Below are 23,151 nucleotides of genomic sequence, written 5' to 3'. Positions count from 1 at the left end.
GGCAGCTCTGGGCGAGCCTCCCTCCCGCGGCCTGGGCGCCCTTCGGAGGAGCAAGCCCGCTGCTGCCTCGTCCTCTGCCTCTGGGCGCCGAGAGTGGAGCTGGGGCGGCCCGGGGCCCGCGGTGCGTTTCCAGCCTGTGGCTGCTGCTGGCTGCCAGCTCTGGTGGGGCTGCATATGTTTGTGAATGGCAATGTCGAGGGGGCTGAGGTGTGAGCCCCTGCCTGCTGGGGAGGGCCAGGAATACCATCTGGGCTGGTGGGGGGGGGGGCGGTGCAGGGCCAGACAGGGAGAGGGGCCTCCGCAGGAAGGGGATGAGCGTATGCGCCTGCATGTGCGTGCTCAGATGGAGGGAGGGTTCGGCCAGGCCCGTCTGCCTGGGAGTGTGTGCGTCTTTGCAGGTGGAGGTCGGGCAGGTGTACTGGCGGGAAGTGGGGCACAGGCTGTGGGCACGCCGGGGGAGGGGTTTCGGGGTGCTTGTTTCTGCAGCGGAGGGGGTCGGGCCCAGCCGTAGAGGGAGTGGACTGTGTTGGTGTTGGGGTGACCGGCAGAAGGGCGGCATGGTCGGTCACGAGGAAGGAGAGAGCCGTGTGGGGGGCACTGGACGTTAGGTCAGTGTGAGGGTGTGTGTGGCCACCCCACCTGGGTGTGGTGTGTGTGTCCAGGACTGTGAGTGAGGCGTGGGGCTGGACTGTGACTTGGGAGGAACATCCAGGCTGCGGGGCCCAGCAGGGCGTGAGGACATGGGCGGGGTTGGGGGGCAGTGAGGGCCCTTGTGCTCTCAGAACCAGAACCTCTCCCCTTCTGTTGCTCGCTCCTCCTGCCCAGGGGCCACGGAGGGGTTTTGCAAGGCCCCTGGTGCCTCTTCTCCCCGCTGAATCCTGCGCAGTAGGGTCGGGGAGCCCCTAGCCCTCCATCCGGGTCTCGAGGTCGTTTCCCTCCATCTCTCTCGGCCCATCACGCTTCCTGCCCCCCCCATCTCCCTGCCTCTACCTCGCTCCATCTCTGCCTCCATCGGCCTCCATTCCCTCCCTCCATCTCCTCCCTCTCTCGCACACTGATATTCATTTGTGGTATATTCGGTTGCCATGGGAAACCTAAGAAAGAAGTGAGTGTACCCTTCAAGACTTCAGCATTTTCCCCTCCTCCCTCCCTCCCTCCTGCTGTCCCCCTCCCTCTCCTTCTCTCCTCTCCTCTCCCTCCCTCCCCTTTCTCCCCTTCGCCTCCTTGCAGAAGGAGAGGACTTGGGTGAGGAGCTGCTGCTGTCTGAGCTGGGCCAGGACCTGAGACCCCATTGCCACCGCTGCTGCCACCTCTGCTGCCGTGGGGACCTCCCTGAAACCAGGCCAGGGACAGAGCCTTGCTGGCTGGAGGGGTCCCTTTGCCCACAGACATCTGGTAAGGACAGGGTCCTTTTTACTGTGTGTGTGTGTGTGTGTGTGTGTGTGTGCGCGCGCGTGTGTGTATGTGAGCCAGGCTCACATGACCTGGCCTTGCAAACCCGTGACATGGCCCAGCCTCTGCCTCTTGTCTGTCCCTTCCAGCCTTGCTCAGCCCTGCCCCCAGCTGTGGGCACCCTCATTCTTCCCCTCCCCAGCTTCCCTTCTACAGGGCCTGTGAGGCAGCTGGTAGAGTGTCTGGCTGGCCTTTTGGGGGCTGGGACTGGTCCACTGGGGAGGGCGGAGAGGAAGCTGCTGCTGGCTCAGAGACCCTACTCCTGCCCCTTCACCCAGCTGAGAGGCTTAGCCAGGCCCGCTTGCACCCCAGCAGGGCTAGGGGCACCTGCTGGGGGTGGGGGCTGGCTTCCAGGGAATGGCCTGGGAGAACATGGCCTCTTCCCCCTTAGGTGGGGGGTCTTGCTATTGTAGAGAGGAACAGGCTGAGGGGCTGGGAGTGAGTTTGGAGCAAGAGAAACGTGGGGCAGAATCAATACCCGATCCAGCGTCTTGGATTTTGGAGGCAGCAGGGAGAATGAGCCGTCTGACACAGGCCAGAAGGCAGTTCTGTCCTGGCTAGGGCTGGTGGCTGCCCCGGAAAGGAGAGGCTGAGGCTGTCGCTGTCACCTAAGCTCTTGCTGTCACTGAGGCTGTGTTGGTGGTGGCCACGTGGAGGGAGCTGTTGTCCGGGCAGGCGCTGAGTGATTCGGTTGCCGTGGAGAGGGACCGCCTCTGTGGCATTGTGGTCTCTATGGAGAGGAGGAGACAGGGGAGGAGGCTTGCTGTCTGGCCCAGCGTTGGTGGTTGCTAAGGAGAGGGAGATGCATTTCTAAGATGCGGTGGTCCCCACGTGGAGGGGCTGTGGCTGCTGGGGTGTCTAGGTCCCCAGAAGGGCTGGTGGCGGGTGCTGTGGAGGGGGCTTGTGCAGGGGCAGAGTGGTGGTGGCGGGTGCTCAGAGGGGTCGGTGGCGGTGTGGCGGGGGAGGGGCTGCTGCCGTGGACTTGGTGTCGCTGGCACAGGCCGAAGGGGGCAGTGAGACACAGTGGGTGGTCCGAGCCGTGCTCCCCACTTCCATTGCTCATCCGTGTGGCTGGCCTAGAGACCCCATCGGTGTCCCTCCTCCCAAGGTCCCCTCTCGCCTGTCCTTCCCTCCCACTTCTGTGACCAGCCTCTCCTGCCTCTGCCTCCTCAAGCCCTCTCCCTCCTTTGACAGTACAGGTCCCTTGTCTAGACTCGTGTTTCTTCCTTTCCCCCAACTAACTTCATCCTCGTCTTTCATATTTGCTGTGCTTGCCCAAGGTCACACAGTGGGCACGTTCTGGGGGCTGGGATTTAACCCTGGGGAACCTGCCCCCCCAGGTGTCCAACCAGGCCTAATCCTCCCCCAGGAGCCTCTGCTGACACCCCGTTTAGAGTCGTCTGGCTCTGGCACTTGGGGCTGTATGACCCCATGCCTCGGTTTCCCAATCTGTGAGATGAGGATGACGCGCATGCCCCTCGAGGTCGCTGTCGCCTGGAGTAATGTATGTGATGCTGCCGGTGTGGTCCCTGGCACTCAATAGACTCTCAGTCAGTGGTAACCACCACCACTATCATAATTCCTTTTAAAAACTGATTTTAAAATGATTTTCTCACATGCCCGGGGAGGACGGCAGTGCCCTCTCACCAGAGATCTGCCTTATTGTGCCCTTCTCCCTGTGACCCTTGAGTGGTGGACATATTGAGCTGACTCGGAGGTAGCAGGAAGTGGGGCCTGGGGTAGCGAGTGGAACCAGGTGTGACTGGAACCAGGTGTGACTGGACACTGTCCCAGGCCCCCATCCCCCCATGCTGCTTGCTCCAGGGGCCTGGCCGTGCGCTTTAATCAGGTGGGCCTTGTCCCCCCAGCCGTCGCCTGAGCCCCCTTCCTTCTGGCTTCCTTCGTAGTGCCCAGGGTGTCAGGTGAGTGGCTGGTGGTACTCTGGGAGTAACAGATTAGGGGACATCCGTCCTGTCAACCTACTCAGCAGCACCAGGGGACAGGCCAGGCAAGGGACTGAAAACGATGTCAAACGAGAGCTATCCGAGGGGTTAGGGGGATGGCAGACAGGGTGACTGTCTTTCCAGTGACGAAGATCTGCGTTCAGATCCCGAGTGCACCACTGTCGAGGTGGGTGTCCCTAGGCACGTTTTTGCCTTGTTGGGCCTCCATCTCTTCATCCGTACAGTGGGGATGACAAGGATCCCTCCCTCCCCTCCCCGGTGCGAAGCAGGGGGATAGAGTCAGAGCACAGGGCCCGATGCCTCGGAGGTGCTGCCTGGAGCAGCGGCTGTTCTTTCGAACGCATCAATCTTGTTCGCATCTCAGGTCGAGCTGGGGATGAGGGGAGAGGGCTGCCCTGGCTGACCCCAAAGGGCAGAAGTGGGACCGAACAGGCGCAGACCTCCGTTCCTCCCAAGAAGAGATTTTCTAACCATCAGAGTCGTCTTGGGACGGGATGGGGGAGTGGTAGTGAGTGCTCTGTGTGCGGCGAGCCCACGGAAGGCTGGCAGGAGCGTAGGGTTTGGGGTCATAAGATCTGGGCTGCATGCAGGTGTTGCTCGTGGCCGCTTCCCGGGCGTGTCGCACGGCTGCGTCTACTCCTGCTTGTTGTCGGTTCTTCAGGGAGGCCCCCCCGGCCGCTGCGTTCCATGTTCCAGGCCTTCTCTTGCTTTGTTTTCCTACAGCCCCTGACGCAACCAGATGCCGTTTTGTTTATTTGCTTGTCACCGACTGTAGAGTATTAGTTATAAAGGCAGGAGCTTTTTCTGTTTCGTTCCCGGCTCTATCCCAAGTGCTTTGAATGGGGGCCTGGCACATAGTAGATGTTCAATAAATACGTGGTGCATGCGTGAATGGGTGACCCCGCCAGTGCCCTGGGAGGCCAGCCTTGTCATTCCTGTTCACTGCATGAAGAATGTGGGACTTGGGAAGCTTGGTGAATTGCCTGTGGACGCATAGCCGGACGTAGGTGGCAGACCTAGCATTTGACCCCAGGTTGGGCCGACTTCAGGTCAAGTGTTTTTTCTGTTGCACTACACTGCCCTGTTGGGGCACCTGGAATTTCAGGCTAGAGAGTTTGAACTTCACTCTGAACAGAGGCAAAACCACAGAAAGGCTCTTCTGTTGGGGAGGCTCCTGCCATAAGGAAGAGCTTTTGGTAGCAGCCTGAATTGTGAAAAGGGACTAGTTCATCTGTTTAATAGCTGTGTGACCTTAGGCAAATTAGTTAGCCACTCTGGGTCTCAGTTTACTTGTCTTAAAATGGAGATAATGTCTTGGCTGGCTTAATAATCTTGGCTGGCTTCTTGGAGGCAGTGGGCTTTGAGCTTTGATTTGCAGGCTTGGCTCCAAGGCCTCCTCCCCAGATTGGGAAAACCTCCTCATGGCCCATCCCTGAGGGATCTGAGATTTTGACTTCTGAATAGGGGACATTTTAAGTGCTTGGGACAGGCCTTTTTCTGCTCTGTCAGCCTGGCCTGTCTTGTCCCCCAGCTATGCCCCCGACCCCCACAACCAAAAAAAAAAAAAAAAAAAAGAGAAAGGAGAGAGAAGGAAACTGGTTTTAACTGGGAACCAGCTTTGTGCAAGGGACGTTCCTGTCCGGAGCCCTTTTCAGTCGCAGCATTGCATGCAGAGTGGGAGTTACTGTGCTCATTTTACAGATGATGATACTCAGGTTTGAGGAAATTCTCTGTAGAACAGAGAGAGGCTCCTGGCTGTACTGTGTCAGGAGAGGAGAGAGAACACAGAGGTGCCTGGGACGGGGGTGTCCTGGGGGTACCTAGGCAGTGGACTGTTGGTCCCGGCCCCAGGACGAAGCTTAGAGTGGCCCTGGTTTCAGAGGCTGGACCTCGAGGGCGTGCGGAATGGACAGACTGCTCCCCTCAGCCTGGGTGCCCTCCCCGCCACTTCTGGCAGCCATGCTAGCCCAGGGAATAGATCTCGCGTTGTGTGCAGTCGTCCCAATGTCTCTCTCAAGACTCCATTTGTTTGGGGAGGAGAAAGGGGGGTCTGTGGTGACCAACAGAGGTGGGATTCATGGATAAGCTGGGGGCCGGGGGCGGGGTAGCCTGCCTGGTACGAGCCAGGCCTGGAGGGGCACTGGCGGGGGGTGGGGCGGGGTGAGAGGAGGGGGCTGACACATGGCCTGGGGTCCTGCTTGTGCCCTGGGGGCAGAGTCTTGTACTCTGGAGTGGTGACTGTGTGGCCGGAGGTGCGGGAGGTGGGAAGTGGGAGTCCTGTCCACTCTCATGACTTTCTGGAGGGCATGGCGACACTGTCTTTAGGGAACCCCTAGTCTTAGGGGGTTAGGGGGAAACCATGCCATCAGGATCCATGTCTGAGGGGGACACAGCTCTGACTTCAGGGAGTCTCTATCTGAGAAGGGAAAGAACCTCAACTCCCAGGAGCCCTAGTTTGAGGGTGGAGGCATTGTCGGGGTTCCAGGCTCAATCTGCTCCCTGAATGTGAAAGGAGAGGACAGTCCCACTGAGTGGCACCTCCATGAATTGTGGGAAGACTTCCTGGAAGAGGCAGTCCCTGAGGATTGGGAAGGGGTTGGATTCGGGGCAGGGGCTACAGGAGGGAGGGTTGGAGAGAGGAGTACCTGTACACAGCGGGCCCTCCGGGCTGCCAGGGTCTGTCTGCATGGTTGATAATACCTGAGGAGTTCGAGAAGCTTCCGAAAACCCTAGACCCATCCCCTCCCCCACACTGGGTCACAGCTCAGCCATTCCAGCTGCAGTATTCACAGGCACAGGAGGAAGGGTGGGATCTGGCTGAGTCATGGGATGGAGACAAGGGCTATCGGGCTCCTTCCTCCCTCCCAACTTGCTGTGCGACCCTAGCTAGTGCCATGCCCTCTCTGGGCCTTAAGCTGGGACCTAGCTCCTGCCATTCCGAATGCAACCTGAGATCTGTGGGAAGACAGAGCTTTCCCCTGCTACCCAGGGCGGGGCCTCAAGGACAGAGATGGGGGCTCACCAAACACCCCGAGCATCCTGGGAAAAGCTGGGCCCCAGAGAGGAGTCAGTGGAGGAGAGCAGGTGCCCCAGACGATGGTGGCTTTGGGGCCCTCCAGCTAAGCAGAAGCTCTGGAAGCAAGGCCTTTGCTGTGTCTGCCAGACACTCTGGGGTGCTGGCCTGGGGACGCTGGGTCAGACCCGAGAGCCTCCTGGGTCTGTAAGATGTGGTGACACAGTGGTCGAGCACGTGGGCCCAGGCCTGGGCTCAACTCCCGAGTCTACCCATGACAAGTTGTTGCACCCGTGTGTGCCTCAGTGTCCTCATCTGTAGAATGGGCATGAAAGTAGCACCCACCTCCTGGGTCGACCCTATAAAGCACTGATGCTGTGCCTGCCGCACAGCGAGTGCTCAGTAAATGTGGACTCAACTCGATGCTGGGTTTCCTGGTGGTGGGAGCAGGGAGGCGGGGCTTCCGTGGCCATTCCAGCCACCACCTCTCTGGCTATTGGAGGCAGGCTGTGGCCTAGGGTCCCAAGGCCTGGGACGCTGGGTCAGGAAACGTGGGGGTGTCTGCCTCTCGGGCTCTTCCCACTCTGCTCAGCGCCGGCTGCGCACGAGCTGCAACGAGCTGGTGAGCTTTGGAGTAGGAAGCGCGGGTTGCACGCCAGCCCATTCATCCCTCGGACGGCTGCACGGCTCCAGGCAGATCAGCTCCTTCATCTGTAACGTGGGATCGAGGGCCGTGAGGATTAGTGAGACTATGCGGGAAGGCGCCATCCGTCCACCCCTCCTCCGCGGACACACGTCAGTGACTGTCTCCTGAACCTGCCCTACTCTTCCCCTCTCTGCTTGGCGCCGGGGCCGATGGCAGGGGAAAGGCTTTGGGAGGTGGGCGCCTGGCTTGGCTGAGATGGCCGCTGACCGGACGGACGTTCGGTGCTGGATTCAGGGGAAGCTCGAGGATGCGGGAACAGTCTTTAGGGACCATCTGAGCCTGCGGGGCAGCTCCAGATGCTGAGGGGTGTGGGGCGGGGTTGGAGCTGGGCCTCGGCGGGGTGTCAGGACCACTTGCTGCTCTCACGGGCAGGCGATGCCCAGAGAGGCGCTGGCCCAGGGTCACGCCGCAGTAAGTGGCGGGGCTGAGGGTAGAATCCGGGTCCCGCAGCTTTCGGCTTGGGCACTTTCACTTTCCACATCGCCTGGGCCAGCCCAGAGTGGGTGCTTCTGAGCGGGGTCACCCGGGGGTCCGGGCCCAGATTTCTTACCCTGCCTCTGCCTCTCGCTCTGTCTTCATCTCTCTCCATCTCTCTGGCCTGCCCTGTCTGTTTTGGGAAGTCTTCTGGTCCCTCCCTGGGGAAGGGGCCCCATGAGGAAGTGGGTAGGCTAAAGTTGGGTGTGCACGTGTGTCCTGGGTGATTCGTGTGTATTTGTTGTGTGTTAGAGTGCATACACGTAGAAAAAATGTATGGGTGTATATGCCCCTTTCTAAGTAGGAAGCTGACACGTGCTCCCTGTGTGTGTGGGGGGGGGGCGTGAGAGGGACAAGCTGCTGCCCCCTCCCATCACTGGCAGGGCTCTTGCCATGTTTCTGCGCCTCTGCAAGCATGAGCACCCCAGCTGTTTTTAGCCATGTGGGGTTGGCCTCGCTGCCTAAGCCCTTCACCGGGCCCCTGAACCTGTGCCTTCCACGCCCCAAACATCTCCCCTGAGGCACGGTGGGAGCTGCCCCGTCCACCTGGCGTGGGGTCCCATGTCGTGGGCGGCCGGCTTATCCACTTTCAGCAGCAGTGCATGACTTCCAGCCAGGTGGGCTGTGACATGCGCAGGCTCCTTGGTGGGGGTCTGCTTCTGAGGATGCGTGTGGATGTCTGGATTCCTCTCCCAGCTGTTGGCTGAGGGCTTGGGGGGAGAGGTCTGTGGGGGTCCCAGGCCAGGAAGCCCTCGGCTGCCTGGGGCAGAATGCCAGCAGCTGGGTCAGCTGTAGCAGGTGCGAGGAGGCCACTCCATCCCTTCGCCCTTCCTGGTCTGCTGTGTCCCAGGACCACTGGGCCTTGGGCCCTCGGCGCCAAGGGGAGCTATGTCAGCATGTGGCCACAGGAGTGCCTGGGCCTTTTGGAGCTAAGGATGGGGCAGAGTCGTGAGTGCCAGCCTGTCCTTGCGCTCCTGTCCCATGTCATGTCCCCCCGCACCTTCCTCAGCCTCCATAGGGTCTCTCTCTACCCTCTAGGACCCGAGCCTTGGTTAGTCCTGGGACTTCTTCATCTCTTGGCTGAGCTGGAGATACCTTGGGGATGTAGGAAGGGAGCACTAGGCAGGGAGTCTTGGGTCCAGCTTTGAGTCTCAGCTCTTGGCCCTTACCCTCCGTGGCCCCAGTTCTCAGACTGTCCATACGATCAAAGGGAATCGATCGTTTTTCCCTTTTATTTATTAACACCTAAGAAGCACCATGTGCCGGGCTGTGTTCTGAGAACTTTACAGAAATTAAATCCTCACGACAATCCAATAAAATAGCATTACCCCCATTTTACAGATGGGGAAACCGAGGCACAGAGAGGGCCCACGTCACGGGGTGGCTCACACAGTGAGTCAGTGGTGAGACCAGGATTTGAACCTGGGCCGTCGGTTCACAGGCTGTCCGTCTAACCTTCTTGCCGTGTGGAGTGCCCGTGCTAATCCACAGAGAGTGGTACTTGGACAGGGCCTGGGCCAGCCCGGTCCCCTAGTCTGAGCCCAGGGCGTGGTTTTTGGAGTCATCCTGGCACCTGGTAGGTGTGGCGTCCTGGGATCGGGTCAGATTTAAGTCGCTAGCTTACCATTTACAGAGTAAGTCGCTTGGCCCAGCCGAACCTTAGTTTCCCCGTCTGCACCTCAGGGTAACAGTACTTACCTGGCAGGGCTGTTGTGAGAATTTGGGGACGTAGTGGGCATTTCGTGTGTGTATGTGGGGGGGGTATCTCTAATGGCACCGTGACAGGGTGAGAGGGTGGCAGTTTAAGGGGTGCCCTGTGTCAGTGGAGTGAGCGTGTACCCTTGGGAACCCGTGATTCGGAGAGGTTGGCACTGCCGGCCCCTCTCATCACCAGGTGTGTTCATTGCGTAGCTGGATTCAGGGCCTGGAGGTGGTCAGCTGTGTGTGTGTGTGTGTGTGCGCGCGCGCGTGCACGCACATGCCGGCTCACCATAGTCCCTGGTGTCGCACACAGACACATACCCGCGATGGCGAATCAGCTGAGAATCCTTGCTTGTGAGGTCTGGGGAAAACCTTGGAGACCATCGCATCCTATTTTTTCATTGTGCAAATGGGGAAACCGAGGCCCAGAGAGGGGAAGGGATTTGTACTGGGGCCCACAGTGAGTTCAGATCATCGAAGTTTCAGCCCCGTCCCAGCCACCCTGGCCGCATCCTGGAGCATGAGCGCCCCGCACAGCGCCCTTCTCCATCCCGCGCTCTGTTGACCAGTTTACAGGTTGACTCGCTGGCTTGCCCACCAGGGTGGAAGCCAGGAGGACAGGGACCTTGTGCATCTGTTTGCAGCTGAGCCTGTGAGTCCAGCACAGAGCCCGGAGCGCGTGTAGTGGGTGCTCCGTAAGCATTTGCTGAAGAATAAGTGACATCATTCCCACCAACTCTCGCACGGTGAAGTCTGAATTTCAAAGGGCAGGGACTTGTCCTGGGCTGAGCTGGGAATTGACTCTGGGCCTCCTGGTTTCCAGTCCTGAGCTCTCTTGTTTTGTGCACATGTGTACACATGCAACACACACACACACACACACACACACACACACACACACACGCTTACTCACACACAGTAGGTAATGATCCAAAAGCTTCACTCTGATCATGGTTCGATTTTCTAGCCTAAAAGTATTCATCTGTCCATCTTTCTGCCAAAGCTGTGACTTGGACACCTACTGCGGCCCCTGTTCTGAGGCCTTCCCCCAGCCCGGGGCTGCCTCCCAGATGGGGCAGGAGGGGGGCCCTGGGAGGGTGAGGCCAGCCCAAGGGACACCCCTTCAGGCACACTTCCTGCTGTGTGCCCAGTTGATTCTGTGCCCCCGGCTTCTGGCCACATCCACACAGTCCCACCTTGAAATCCCATCTGTCCAGGCCTCCTGGATCCCCTATCCCCCTTGTCCCTGTATTGACTCAGGCTTTGAGGGAAGGGGGTGTCCTTCCCGGGGACCAGCCTCCCCCTCTGCCTCCCCCAGGAAGTCTGCCCTAATGCCCGGGAGGATGGCAATTAGTATGAGGCAGGCTGATTAGCTCAGAAATTAAGTCTTTGTTTCTCTGGCTCCCCAGTTTCCCTAATTGAGCAGATGCAGAGCGGGGGAAGGGGAGAGGCTGGCTGGCTGGTCACGGGGCTGGGCTGGGGCACGTGTGGCTGTGTGGCCGCTGCAGAGGTTGGCAGGGGTGGGTGGGCGGGCGCGGACGGGAACACGGTTGGGGGCCCTGGTAGAGAAACGTGGGGGGCAGGGTACACTTGGGGGTGGCTCTCCAGGCTGAAGCGCCTCTGAGGGTGTGCTCGTGTGGCTCCGGGAGGCATCGCACACAAGACCCCACTGCGAGTGCTTGTCTGCATTCGTTGGTTCCTTCGGGCCTTCCCATCCAATCACCGATTATAACTGCTATCGTTTATTGAGCACCTACCGTGTGCGGTTCCTGAGCTGGACACCTTTTGTGTGTTACCTTGTTCAGTCCTCAGATGATGGTAAGGGATAAGAACCCTCATTTTTTAAAGGAGAAACCTGAGGCTTAGAGAAATGAGGTGACTCGTCCAAGGTCATGCAGCTCGGAGCAGCCAGGGCAAGGTTTAGACCAAGGTAATCTCACATGGCTCTATCCTGTGGGAGAGGGGGGAATTCTATGATCAGTTGGTGGCTGGTCCAGGTCCTGGACACTAGGGCTGATGAGGCCTTTGTCCTTCTCATTTGTCACATGGTGATCGCCACATTCCTTTGCTGGGTTATTATAGGGAGCAGCGGTAACAACGGCTGTACTGGTAACAACAGTGATGATTTCTTAGTGCTTGCTGTGTGCCAGGCAGGTGACCGATGCTTCACGTGTTTACATGTTTTATGCTCACAACAATCCTATGAGCCATGGGTGGGTACCCTCATTATCCCCATTTCACATTCACAGAAGCCAGGGTTGAGGGAGGTGAGGGGCCTTCTCCGGTCCCATGGTTAGTAAGTAAGAGACCAGGGATTCGGCCTGGGCCATCCGACTCAGAGCCTCCTTGATCGCGGCCCTGGATGGTCTTTACCACATGTGAGATGCCTGGTGCAGAGTAGGTGCTCAACAGAGGTTGGTGGCCTGCCCCCCTCCCTGAAGGAGCTGATCCCTGGAGATCCTGCATCTCTGGGGCTGAGCCTAGGGGTTCCAGGGGGACAGCCCTCCTCATAATAACCTCTGGGGGGTAGATATCGCTTTTATTTCCATTTTACACATGGGGAAGTTGAGGCTCAGAGGGGGAATGACTTGCTCAGGATCTCACAGTTGGCGAGGTGTAGCCGCTGGGATTTGAACCCAGATGGTCTGGCTCCGAGTGCTGCCGCGGGGCAGGCTCCTGAGTACCAGTGTTCACTCTCTTCCGACCTGGTCCTCAGCCCCTGCTCTGTGGGCAATGCCTCCCCTCCCCTGCCTCCTCTTCGCAGCCCCGTGCAGGGATGCCCAAGGCTCCATCCTCTGCCGCGTCCTCCCTCTGACTGTTGGGCATTGGGGATAGCCACCTTCTGACTGGACACATCCTCTGGGGTGTTCCTCTGGCCCCTAAAAGTCAATTCACCCGACACTAGACTCTGTCTTTCTGTGCCCCGGCCTGTTTGCTCCTTCCCTGAGGCTCCCTGTCCTAGGATGGCCACTACTATTGCTCAGACTCCCACCTGGATCCTGGGAGTCATCTCTGAACTTCACCTTTGGCCTCCCATCCTCGACCTGTAGGCCATCAAGCCCTGCTCTCAAATCGTCCCATTGCCTGTCCACTCCGCTGCCCTCGCTTGCGTAGAGGGCATCGCTCACCATCATACTCACTGTCACTCTCACCCCTCTGGTTCATTCTGTACCCTTCTGTCATAGGCGTGAGCTCCCCAGCATGTCACTGGCTCCCTTCTGTCCGTGGGCTAAGAGCCAGAATCCTTTGGCTTCTGAGACCTGCTGGGACTTGACTGAGCCTCGGGGGCTCCTGCCTCTCACAGAAGCACCGTGCCATGATCCAGTCCTCCTGGCCTCATTCCAGTTCCTCAAAAGTGCCACCCTCTGGTTACTGTGTGGGCGGTTCCATGACCAGGATCGCCCTCGGCCAAGCCTTCTGCGACCCCAGGACAGGCTGGACTCCTCAGGTGCCCCTGCTCCGGGAACAGCTTTCTGATACTTCTGAGAGCCCTTTGAGTGGAGCAGTGTTGCCCATTTTGCAGTTGGGGAAGCTGAGACTCCCAAAACTGAGCTGGCATCCGAACCCAAGGCTCTCTCACTGTGGAGCCTGTGTACTCCTTGGCGTGTGTGTGTGTGTGTGCGCGCGCACACCGCAGGCACTGCTGTCCGCTCCTTGGGCTGGGATGAGCCGCCTCTTTGGGAGAGGAAGTCTGAAGTGGTCTCTAGTGGCCGAGCCTGTTTCTTCTTGTCAGGTGGGAATGCTACGTGTGAAGGAGGGGGTGTCAGCCCCTTGCCAGCTCCTGGGACCGCAGCCTCCTAGCTCCTCCGCTTCATTCCCCTTCCTTCAAAACAAACACCCGCGAGCCCAAACCGCCCATCCAGCCAAGGCACAGATGGAGCCTGAGTTGGAATTAATTAGTCCTGTTGCCAGAGCAACCAGGACCTGGACGGAAGATCCAGCCTTTTGTCTCAGCCCGCCCCCACCTGCCAGGCCCCACCCCTGCCTCTCATGGCCCCGCCCACCAAGGCCCTGGCTCCACCCTCTCCACCTGCAGCAGCTGGCTGTCCCTGGAGGGAGAGAGGACGGGGATGTCTGAGAATTGGGTTCCGGTCCCCACCCAGCTACTCTTGGCTTGGTGGGAGCTTGGGAAAGTTCTTGAACTGCTGGGAGCCATGCTTTGTTCAGTAGGAAGAATGGACCAATGGCTAGACCTGCCTGGGGCAGGGCATGGAGGGGCGATTTGAGACGCAGGAGAGGAAGGATTAAGTGGCCTGAACTTGAGGTGCACTCAAGGTGGAGGCTATAGAGGGGCCTGAGGAGAATGCACCAGCTCTAACCCTCACTTCCCATCTTTTGCATGGGCTCTGGTGGGGCTTGGCACACGGGAGTGCCACCGTGGCTTGGCGTACTTGTCACTGGGCTGGAGGAAGCCCAGGGCAGGCCCCGACTCGTACTCGGCTCCCACCTGGTCACGGAATGTGCTGGGTGAGCCCCATGGAGGCCGAGCACTGTCTTTCTCCCACTTGGCTAACAGGCCATTCGCTTTTCTGTGTGCCAAGGAGGTGTCTCTCAAGCTGGCCTGATGGCGCAGGGGCTCAGGAGAGAAAACGGGCTGGGACGGGTGGCGGGACTCTGTGGGCTGCCCTTCCGTGAGCCTCAGTTTCCTTATTTGTCAACTGGGCCTAACGACGCATTCCATGAGATCAGCTTTCGAGAGGCATAAACTGGGAGGGTGGCAAACTCAGATACCCACAGAGGCCAGGTCACGTGAAGGTGTGCCTGCGTTTCCAGTAAGGCAATAGGGTATGGTGGGGCCCGCGGTAAATGCCAGGGCTCCGGGTCTGTCTGGTGGCAGCAGACTGGGATTTGTATCAATACTGAGCTGGCCAATGAAACTGTTCCGCAGGCTGCATTTGGAGCTGCCAGCTTGCCCCAGAAGGCACACTCTACAAATGGATTAACTGGGGGGTATTTAACTCTCCTTTACATAATAAGGAGTGGCTAACATTTACTGGGGGCTTGCTCTGTGCCAGGAGGAAGCTAAGCACTTTACTGGGATTATCTTGTTTGATCCTCACACCAACTCTGAGGCAGGGAGAGTGCACTCGCAATTCCCGCTTGGTAGATGAGGCAATTAAACCAGAGAGGTTAAGTCAGAGCCCAGTGCCACACAGCTGTGGGGACGGGAGCAGGGCTCACCCCTGGCCCTTCTGATCCCTTTTCTGGGGGTTTCCCTGTCTGGCTTCATTGGGGCGGGGTGGAGGGAGGGATGGGCAGACCCACTTGGCACAGAAACACCAAAATCTGCAGATTTTCCTCTCTCACAGAGGAGGCCACGGAGGGAGGAGAAACAAAATTAAACAAACGAAGGGTGTTGCGAGGCCGAGGAAGAATAACTTATTTTTTTACGAGCTTGTTAACATTTGTGAAGTTAAGTAAGCAGAAATTTATGCCCTTCATTTGCATGCATTAAAGGGAAGGCTGCCCGGCCCGGCCCGGTGTAGTTTCTGTAGTTTCGGGAAACCTCAGCGCCTCCTCGGGCAGCGGCCTCTCGGCCTCCCGACTCTCATTCAGCAGCTCCCGCCTTGGAGGGCTTCTTCGGGCTGTTGTCAGTGATTCCTTCAGATTCAGCTGCTGCCGTGTTTCCTGATGGCTCAGGGTGTGCTTGGCACACCCTGTAGCTGTGGCTCTTCTTGTGTCTGCGAGTGGCCGACCTGGATGCTATCAGAGCAGCTGGGCCCTTAGTTCAGAGGCCGAAGGTTCTAGAAACTGTTTCCAATCTTCCCAGGGGCCTCAGCAGGTGCAAGAGGCCCAAAGATGACCGGCTTGGCTGCCCAAGAGCTGGAGGATCTGAGGCATGATGGCTTCCGCTCGCTCTCTGGACCTCAATTTTCTCATCTGTAAAATGGGGACAGAGGGTCCTCGTTGGCTTGTGGAGGTAGCAGGCCCCCTTTGCTAGCTGGCGTGGCTCTTTGGGTTCCTGTCGTTTCCCACGGGCCTGAGAACACGATGACCCTTTTTCCGGTGCCTTACTAGACACTCCTCCCCAGCCTAGGCCATTTCGTCCTGCAGCCCTGCTGCTCCCCACGTTCCTCCTGCAGTTACTGGTCTTCTGCACAACCCCCTTTGAGCTGCGAGCTTCCTCGAGGCAGCGCCACGACTGTCCTGATCACCGTGGATGCCCGCGCAGGCCTCAGGGCCTGAGAAGGGGTATTAAATAAATGGGTGAGTGGAAGACTTAACCTCAGCCTCAGTTTTCAACTCCTTTGGTATGAAAAGTCCCCGCCAGGTGTGTAGCGACTTATGGCTGTGAAAGCACTTCCGGGCCGATGCCATCCATCATCCGATCCCCTTTAGAGCCCTCTGCAAAGGAGACGAGGCAAGGAAGGCGATCGACGGTTACAGATGGGAAGACAGACCTAGGCAGAAGCGTGGGATTTGAACCCAGCACTCCCTCACTCATTTGTCTGTTCAAGGAGATTTTTGAACTCCTGCTCTGTGGTAGGCCTGGGGATCTTGGGAGGAGTACGATGGGGATCCTGCCCTCCAGGGGCTGAGAGGCTGCACTTAGCAGGCCCGCATAGTGAGGGTCGGAAGCTGCAAAGTGAAGAAACGAAGTCAGGAAAGGCTGTGTATTTTATTCCCACCCAATGGGACTCAGCAGGCAGGTGAGGGTGGTGGCAGGGAGGAAGGTGACAGCCACTGTAGTAGTTCAGGAGAGCAACTGGAGGCTGGTGGAAGTGGGGAGCAGAGGGTGGATTCCTGCTGGTGGCTGTTGGCTAATGAACTCGTTCCGTTCCCGCTGCCTCCGGGAGCTCAGGGAGCGCGCAGAGGGAAGAAGTCTGTTTATTCGGCAGATAGTTCTAAAGCATCTGGTGTGGGCCAAGCATTATGCAAAGCACCGGGGGGCCTGGGGGTGAATGAGAACAGCCCCTGCTGTCAGGGATCCCACAGCCAAGGGGGAACCAAGGGGGAACGTAGAGAAGGGTGACTGATGGGCTGGAAGGTATCCTATAGGCCAGGGGTCCCCAACCCCCGGGCCACGGACTGTACAGGTTAGGAACCAGGCCACACAGCAGGAAGTGAGTGGCTGGCAAGTGAGCGAAGCTTCACCTGTATCTGCAGCCGCTCCCCAGCACCGGCATCACTGCCTCAGCTCCACCTCAGGTCACCAGGCATTAGATTCTCATAGGAGCACTGGTCCCTGGTGCCAAAAAGGTTGGGGACTGCTCCCTAGGGGGTGGCTTTGAGTCTGGTGTGAGGAGTGGCATTCACAAGGTGGGGTGGGGCAGGAGGGAACACCAGGTCCTGGGACTTTTAAGAGGAAAGGCCAAGAGATAGGGCCTAGGAGTCCAGAAGGAGGACCCAGGAGTCGGGGTGGGGGGCGGGGGGCGGAGAGAAGGGGGAGCCTAGGCCGTGTCTTTCAGCAGCAGCCGGGACTTATGCCGGGCATTTAGAAATGGATGTGGACAATGCGTTTCAGGACTGAGAGCGGAGCGGGAAGAGCTGAGGACATGCGGAATGGAGTTCCTGGAGGTGCTGGTCTGGGCCTGGGCTCCACAAATAAGAAGCCGGCGGTGGGGGTGGGGAGTGTTGAGGGCAGAGCCCAAGTAAGGGAGGCATCTGGGAGGCCAGCACCTAGGTGGAGAGGGGCAGGCATGTGCCCTATGTGGGCAGAGCTCAGTTCTGACGGTGTTCTCGTTATAGGAGGGGGTCGCGGGGCACATTTGCAGAGATGGGGCTCAGCCAGATCCCGAGGGGGTCTTGGATGCTGACCCACAGCCTTCGTGTGCTTGGGGAAGTTCCCTCCGGCAGCTGTGTGGAGGATGGGCAGAGGCAGGGCTGGGGGAGGCGGTTGGTCTCTGGTCCTCTTTTGGAGACTGCTGCACCTTTTGGGGAAACATTACTGGGTGATGGCAAAGTGACAGAGAGGAGGTAGGGTGACAGAGCACAGGGCAAGCTGTGGAAGAGGTGGCTTTTGATCAGGGAGGCGGAGGGCAAGAGGGTTGGGCTCCGTGGAGGGGGCGGAGGGGGGGGACGTGGCAGGTCTCTGGAGTGGAAGTGGGGGAGGCCGGTCTAGTCAGGATGCCCCATGCCTGGCATTCTCTACGCGGCCGTGTGCGCCCAGCTCCACACAGATGGCTGAATGGCTTTGGGTGGGTCCCCTGACCCTGGGGCCTTCCTTTTGTTGTCTGTAAGATGGGGATCCTGTTAAAGCCTGCCTCTTGTGGGGTCGTGGCGAGGGTTAGATGAGGTAGTACACCTACAGCTGGGCCTGGGTGCTGCTCCCTAGTGATTGGTCGTGGTCCTTGAACTACAGTCTCTTTGAACACTCGTGGCAAGCCTGTAGGGCAGCCTCCTGTCCCCAGGGACAGATGAGGAATCTGCTCAGAGAAGCCTTTCAGCCTGCCAGAGGCCACACAGCAGGGAGGGGTCCGATTTCAAGTGGTTTGGGACCCCCGACTTGGTTCTCTGTCCTCCGTGCCGGTGGCCTCCCAGAGCACCTAAAATGCTTGGCCCAGGAAGCTCTGTGAATATCGTCACCTCCTTCTGCTTTGAAAGCCCCTGGATCCAGTGCAAGGAGAGTGGACAGGAGTCCCGATCTGACCCCTAGCTCAGCCCCCACTGGCCGTGAGCCCCCAGCCAGCTGCTTGCCCTCCGAGCCTCAGTCTCCTCATCGGTAAAAGCGTCCATGTGTGCCCAGATAAAGGCTGCTGGCCCAGGCGAGGCTCGTGGCCGGGCTCTTTCCATGTTCCCTCAATATCCCTGCACCCTCCTGACCACAGTGCCCTGAGCGGGCGGAGGCCAGTGTGGGCCCAGGACCCGCGGCACTGGTGTGTGCTCTAATGGTCATGATGATGATAATGACAGGGAGCTAAGAGGCCTGTTGTCACCAGTATCAATAATGAGCCCACTCAGCGTGTGTGGCAGGGTAGGTGGTTGGGGACAGAGGGCCTCGGGGAATTACATGCTTTTTCAATTTCCCACGCCCCAGGCCTCCTGCTGGCACTGGGGGCACGGAAGGGCACCTGGTGCTGTCTTGGCCCTCCGGAAGGGAAATGGTGACCGTATGTGGCGGAGGGGGACACCACTTGATGCTGGCGAATGTGAAGGTGCTGAGGAGTGGTGAAGCCAGATCTAGGGTTCAGGGTGGGCTTCCTGGAGGAGGTGCTGCCCGAGCTGAAGCCGGCGAGGATTCACAGCGTCGGCGGCAAGTAGCAGGGAGAGGGAAGGGTGTGTGTCAGTGCGGGAGTGGGCAGCCTGCTGTGGGCAGGGACCGTGAGGAGGGCAGCGTGCCGGGGCGGGAGGCGAGGAGGGGATGGGCCAGTAAGAAGCTTGGCCTCTGTCCCTGGGCTGCAGGGAGGCCTGGCAAGGTCTTGAACAGGAGAAGCAGCATCAGAGCTGCCCTCTGGGGGACTCCTGGCCGCTGTAGAGGGGCTGGAGGAGGAGGCCACGGTAGGCAGCCGAGCAAATGATGGTGGTGGCCTGTCCCGATGAGTGAGGAGCGAAGAATGAACGTGGGAGGCATTCTGGGGACGGAAATGGAAGACTTCGTGGCTGGTCTAGTCATCATTTTCTGGTGGGAAGGAGAGGAGTTGAGGAAGAAGCTGGGATCTGCGTCCTGAGCAAGCGGGCAGGGTGGTGGTGACCTTGACCAAGAGGAGACGTGTGAGCAGGACTAGGTTTGGATGAGAAGATGACCCACACCTGGGGTATCTTAAGGCCTCTGTGGTGGTGTCCAGCAGGCAAAGGCTGGGATCTGGGTGACCAGCGGCATGAGGCTACCCACACCTAGGTAGGTTGAGTGCAAACCCTGGAGGAGCATCAGGGGCAGGGAGGGGAACCCCGAAAGGAATAGGGTGTGGCCACTAGGCCTTGGGCGAGGCTCTCGCCCTCTCCTGCCTGTTTCTCCATTCAGCGGTCCTCAACCTTTCTGGGACCAGGGACCAGTGCTCCTATGAGAATCTAATGCCCGATGATCTGAGGTGGAGCCGAGGCGTTGATGCCGGTGCTGGGGAGCGGCTGCAGATACAGATGAAGCTTCGCCAGCTCGTCTGCCTGCCACTCAACTCCTGCTGTGTGGCCCGAGTCCTAACAGGCCATGGACTGGTACCAGTCCGCAGCCCGGCAGTTGGAGCCCCCTGTATATGACAGAGGGGCCCCTGGATGTGCTAAGGGAACTAACCGCCAGCTCTGACCTTCTCTAAAATACCCCAGAGGATCTAAAACTGAAGAGTGAGGTGCACCGGAATGGGGGCGGGGTTCCCACATACAGGAGTTTTGATTCCGGGGCACAGGAGTATGCTAAAGAGTTTGCTTGGCTAGAATTTACTGAGTACCTGCTGCGCGCCGGCCCTATGTTGGAGGCTGGGACAGAGTGGGGACTTGGCCGTGGTCCCCACCCTAAGTGCTCACACTGGGTGTGCAGTGAGGAAGCACCCAGAAGGCCAGGTGTGTTGTTTGTCTTTAAGCAACTTTAGTCTGTGATAATTCACACATTTTGAAAGAGAAATTGGAGACTGGTTATTTATTTTACAAAATAATTTCCCTAAGTACCAAGATGCTCCAATGGGGGTGTGCTGAGTTTCCGTCTGCCCGAGTCCCCTGCTGATCTGCGAGTTCCTTGCTCATCTTTTTTTCTTCCACTATGTGCCAGGAATCTTTGGCCAGGCATACAGCAGGCGCTCAGTAGACGTGGAATGTCTGGGTGGCAGGGCGCAGCCCCTCTGGGGATGCCCAGGCCCCTTGGGTGGTGGCAGGTCCCCAGAGGTGCCAGGCCCTCCCAATTAATCACCAGCTTCGGTAGCTGGGGGTTAACCACACCCTCGGCCTCTCTTCTGGCCTCCTGCTGGCTTCACGGTGCTTTCCGTGATAGCAGGCGGGGACTGGCACCTGCTTGCACCTGAACCCCGAATGTGCTCCCTGCCCCTTTTCACCCTGGGTCTCCCCCTCCTTGCCGGTCCCCTGCAGGCCAGAGACCAGCTTTGCCAGCCCAGGGCCTGGTGTATAGTAGACCCACAGGTGGGCAAATAATGTGCCACCGCTGAAGGGACCCCAGGGGTGTCTCGTCCACTCCCTTACGGATGGAAGCCAGAGCCCCGAAAGGAAGAGGCTCGGTTCAAGTCCTTGCGGCCGTGGAGCTGGCATGGTGAGGGGAGGGGCCAGCACGGTGACGCCTGTCACCCAGCGCTCCCCCGGCAGCGGAGGGCCCGGGAGAGAGATGCGAGCATGCCGGAGGGCAGAACGGCCCCACGGCTCCGTCTCGCTGTGTCTTAGGCTCCTCCACCTCCCAGCTGTGTTCCGTGGGGCAAGTGGCTTCACTGCTCTGGGCCTCGGTTTCCTCGCCTCTCAAATGGGTGTAATAATAGTGCCCATCTCAGGGCTGTGGAGAGGGTTGAATGAGTTAATTATGTGAAACGCTTATTGGGGTCTGGTGTGCAGCGAGCACTGGGTCCCCGGGCTTGAGTCTCAGCCCCACAACTTACCAGCGGTGACAGGGAGGCCACTTTGTTTTTCTGAGCCTTGGTTTCTTCATTTGAGAGATGCGTCTGGTGACCTTTTACGCTGTCAAGTAGGGGGCTGTGTCTGCTTGCAGATGAAGGTTGGCAAGGCCTTCATTATGGTCCACCAGGTTCCTGGCGGCATTGACCATGGCCCTGTGGATTTATGGTCTTGAAAGGATTGCTGTGCCGATTGTGCTGGGGGCCAGAGCTGCCGTGGGGAACACGCTGTGCTTGGTGGGCGGCCCCGATGATGTGGGAGTACAAACATCCATCACGGGGTCAGACAAGAATGGGGAGAGTCACTGTGAGGGAAGGGGGAGCCGCCCCGGGGAGAGAGCAGGGGGGAGGGTCTGGAGTGGGCGGCTGGGCCAGGACTCGTGGGGCCTTGACCTTCAAGAAGACATCTGGCTTTGGCCTCGGAGCCATGAAAGCTTTGGAAGGGCTTTAAGAGAGGGGCCTTCAATGGGTCCTTCAGATAGATGGTATTTGAGAGGCTGTCTGGCAGCTGAGCAGAGGAGAGGAGAGGAACCCAGGAGATGCTGGGAGGTGCTGGTTGCCATAAGGACAAGAGGCATCGGTGGCTCGGACACACATGGGGTGTGGCCTGGACGGGTATTGAGATGGATTGGAGATGGCGGCGCTGAGGCACAGAGAGGTTTGGTAAGGGGCCCATAGTCACACAGCCATTGGGTCGGGGAATGAAGCCTCAGGCCCGGCATTTGGTGGCTTGGCCTGCTGCTATTGGCGGCCCTGCAGCCTGGTGAGTGGCCCCGCACAGAAGCATCGTGAAGTGGAGGTGGAAGGCAGGCCAGAGCCAGCAGGGCGATGCCAGCGGTGACACCTTCATGCGGGATTCGTAGGCTCTGCTCTACGAATGGAGATCGATCAGGGCGTCAGCCAGGGATTGGGGATCTGTTCTGTGTTGGCCACAGCTTCCTTAGGCAGGGATCAGCACATAGAGGAACCGTTAGGGAAGGATGGAGCCACAGCAAGATGGTGGCCGAGGGTCCCGCCCCCAGCTGGCATGTGTGACGGTGAAGAGGACCCCAAGTGAGAGAGACCTGTTTCACAGCTGGTGCCAGCATTTCCTGAGGAGGTGGCCTGGACCCCGCCGGCCTCCGTTTTCCCATTTTTAAAGTGGAGGTAGTTTTAAGAAGGATGCAAAAGGACAGGACTTAGCCCAGGCCTGGGGCATGGTACCTGCTCAGGAAATGCTGGTGCTATTATTATTGTTGTTGTCATGTTGCAGCTGGAGTCCATCTTCGTTGGATGTGGGGTTGGTGGCCTCTCTGATTTTGGACATGTCACTGTCTTCCAAGCCAGCTTAGCTTGGGGGCAGATGATGTCCTCGAGGTGATGGGCCCATTGCCAGGGCCTAAGGCCCACTGGCTGCCAAGCCCAGGCCCAGGTATGAGTGGAGGCCACGGGTCGGGGAGGATCAGGAAAGCTAGAGAGGCTTCTGTTTCATGGAGAACAGAGGTTATATGAGTCTAAGAAAGACACATAGTACAGGAAAGGGGCTCAAGAGTTGGCAGAAGGAGGGGACAAGGCTGACTTTGATGAGCCTGGGTGCTTAGAGACTATCCTTTGCCTGATTTTACCAGGTAAATGTGCAGGAGGCCCAGAGAGGGTGAAGGCCTGGTTCAGGGTCACACAGCAGCTGGCGCTGGGAGCAGACCTTCCAGCTTGGGGGCCTAGGTTCCCCCCCTCTGTGAAGGAGGGACATGATCATTTATCAAGGGAGTTTAATAATGAATGAAGTCGAATGTCTTTAATGCAGGCAGCAAGCCCGAAGTAATAAGGGGCTCTGTATTAATTCGGAAGTTAATGAATATGCAGGTGTGTCTGAATGATTAATGGGGCTCCCGAAGCCCTTGGAAAGGAGTGTGTGAGCTGCTGCTGATGGAAATATGAATATTGCATACATCTGAGAAGCCGGATACACTGGGGAGCAGGTGGGCATTAATGAACCAGACGACTTAAGCACCATAGACGCTCAGGGGCACGTATCCAGTGTCATGGCTAAGTGCTCTCGTCTCTTGCCATGTGATCTTGAACAAGTCACTTAACCTCCGTGAGCCTCAATTTCCTTATCTGCAGAATGGGTGTAAGAATAGTACCTAACGCCTAGGATTCTGAGGATGAAATGTGTGACAAGCCCTTAGCACAGGGGCAGGCACATGCAAGCATCTGACGACTGTCGTAGCCTTTCTAGAAAGGAGGGCAGACAAGTGGCTGAGGAAGGCCAAGGAAAGTATAACAGTAACCATTGAATTCCCTTCAATATTGACAGCACTTTACAGTTTGTAAGGGGGAGGAGTCTCTTATCCATCTTCCCCTTTGTTCCTCGCAGGA

The 23,151-nt window shown here is 58.4% G+C and overlaps 1 protein-coding gene across 9 annotated transcripts in view; it reads left to right on the top strand.

The window, feature by feature from the left end:
* ELFN2 (extracellular leucine rich repeat and fibronectin type III domain containing 2) overlaps positions 1–23,151 on the top strand; it is a 53,832-nt gene that overhangs the window by 7,892 nt on the left and 22,789 nt on the right. For 5 of the 9 annotated variants that reach the window (XR_004955855.1, XR_001599074.2, XR_004955854.1 and 2 more), the window contains exon 2: positions 1,231–1,395. The exons of the other annotated variants lie outside the window; for them this stretch is intronic. The gene's annotated coding sequence lies outside the window, so the exon portion shown is untranslated. The remainder of the gene's footprint in view (positions 1–1,230; positions 1,396–23,151) is intronic. 9 annotated transcript variants of the gene reach the window in all.

The sequence above is a fragment of the Rousettus aegyptiacus genome, unplaced genomic scaffold, assembly GCF_014176215.1.
Source record: "Rousettus aegyptiacus isolate mRouAeg1 unplaced genomic scaffold, mRouAeg1.p scaffold_m13_p_2, whole genome shotgun sequence".
Taxonomy (NCBI): domain Eukaryota; kingdom Metazoa; phylum Chordata; class Mammalia; order Chiroptera; family Pteropodidae; genus Rousettus; species Rousettus aegyptiacus.
This window is presented reverse-complemented; position numbering and strand designations above follow the sequence as displayed.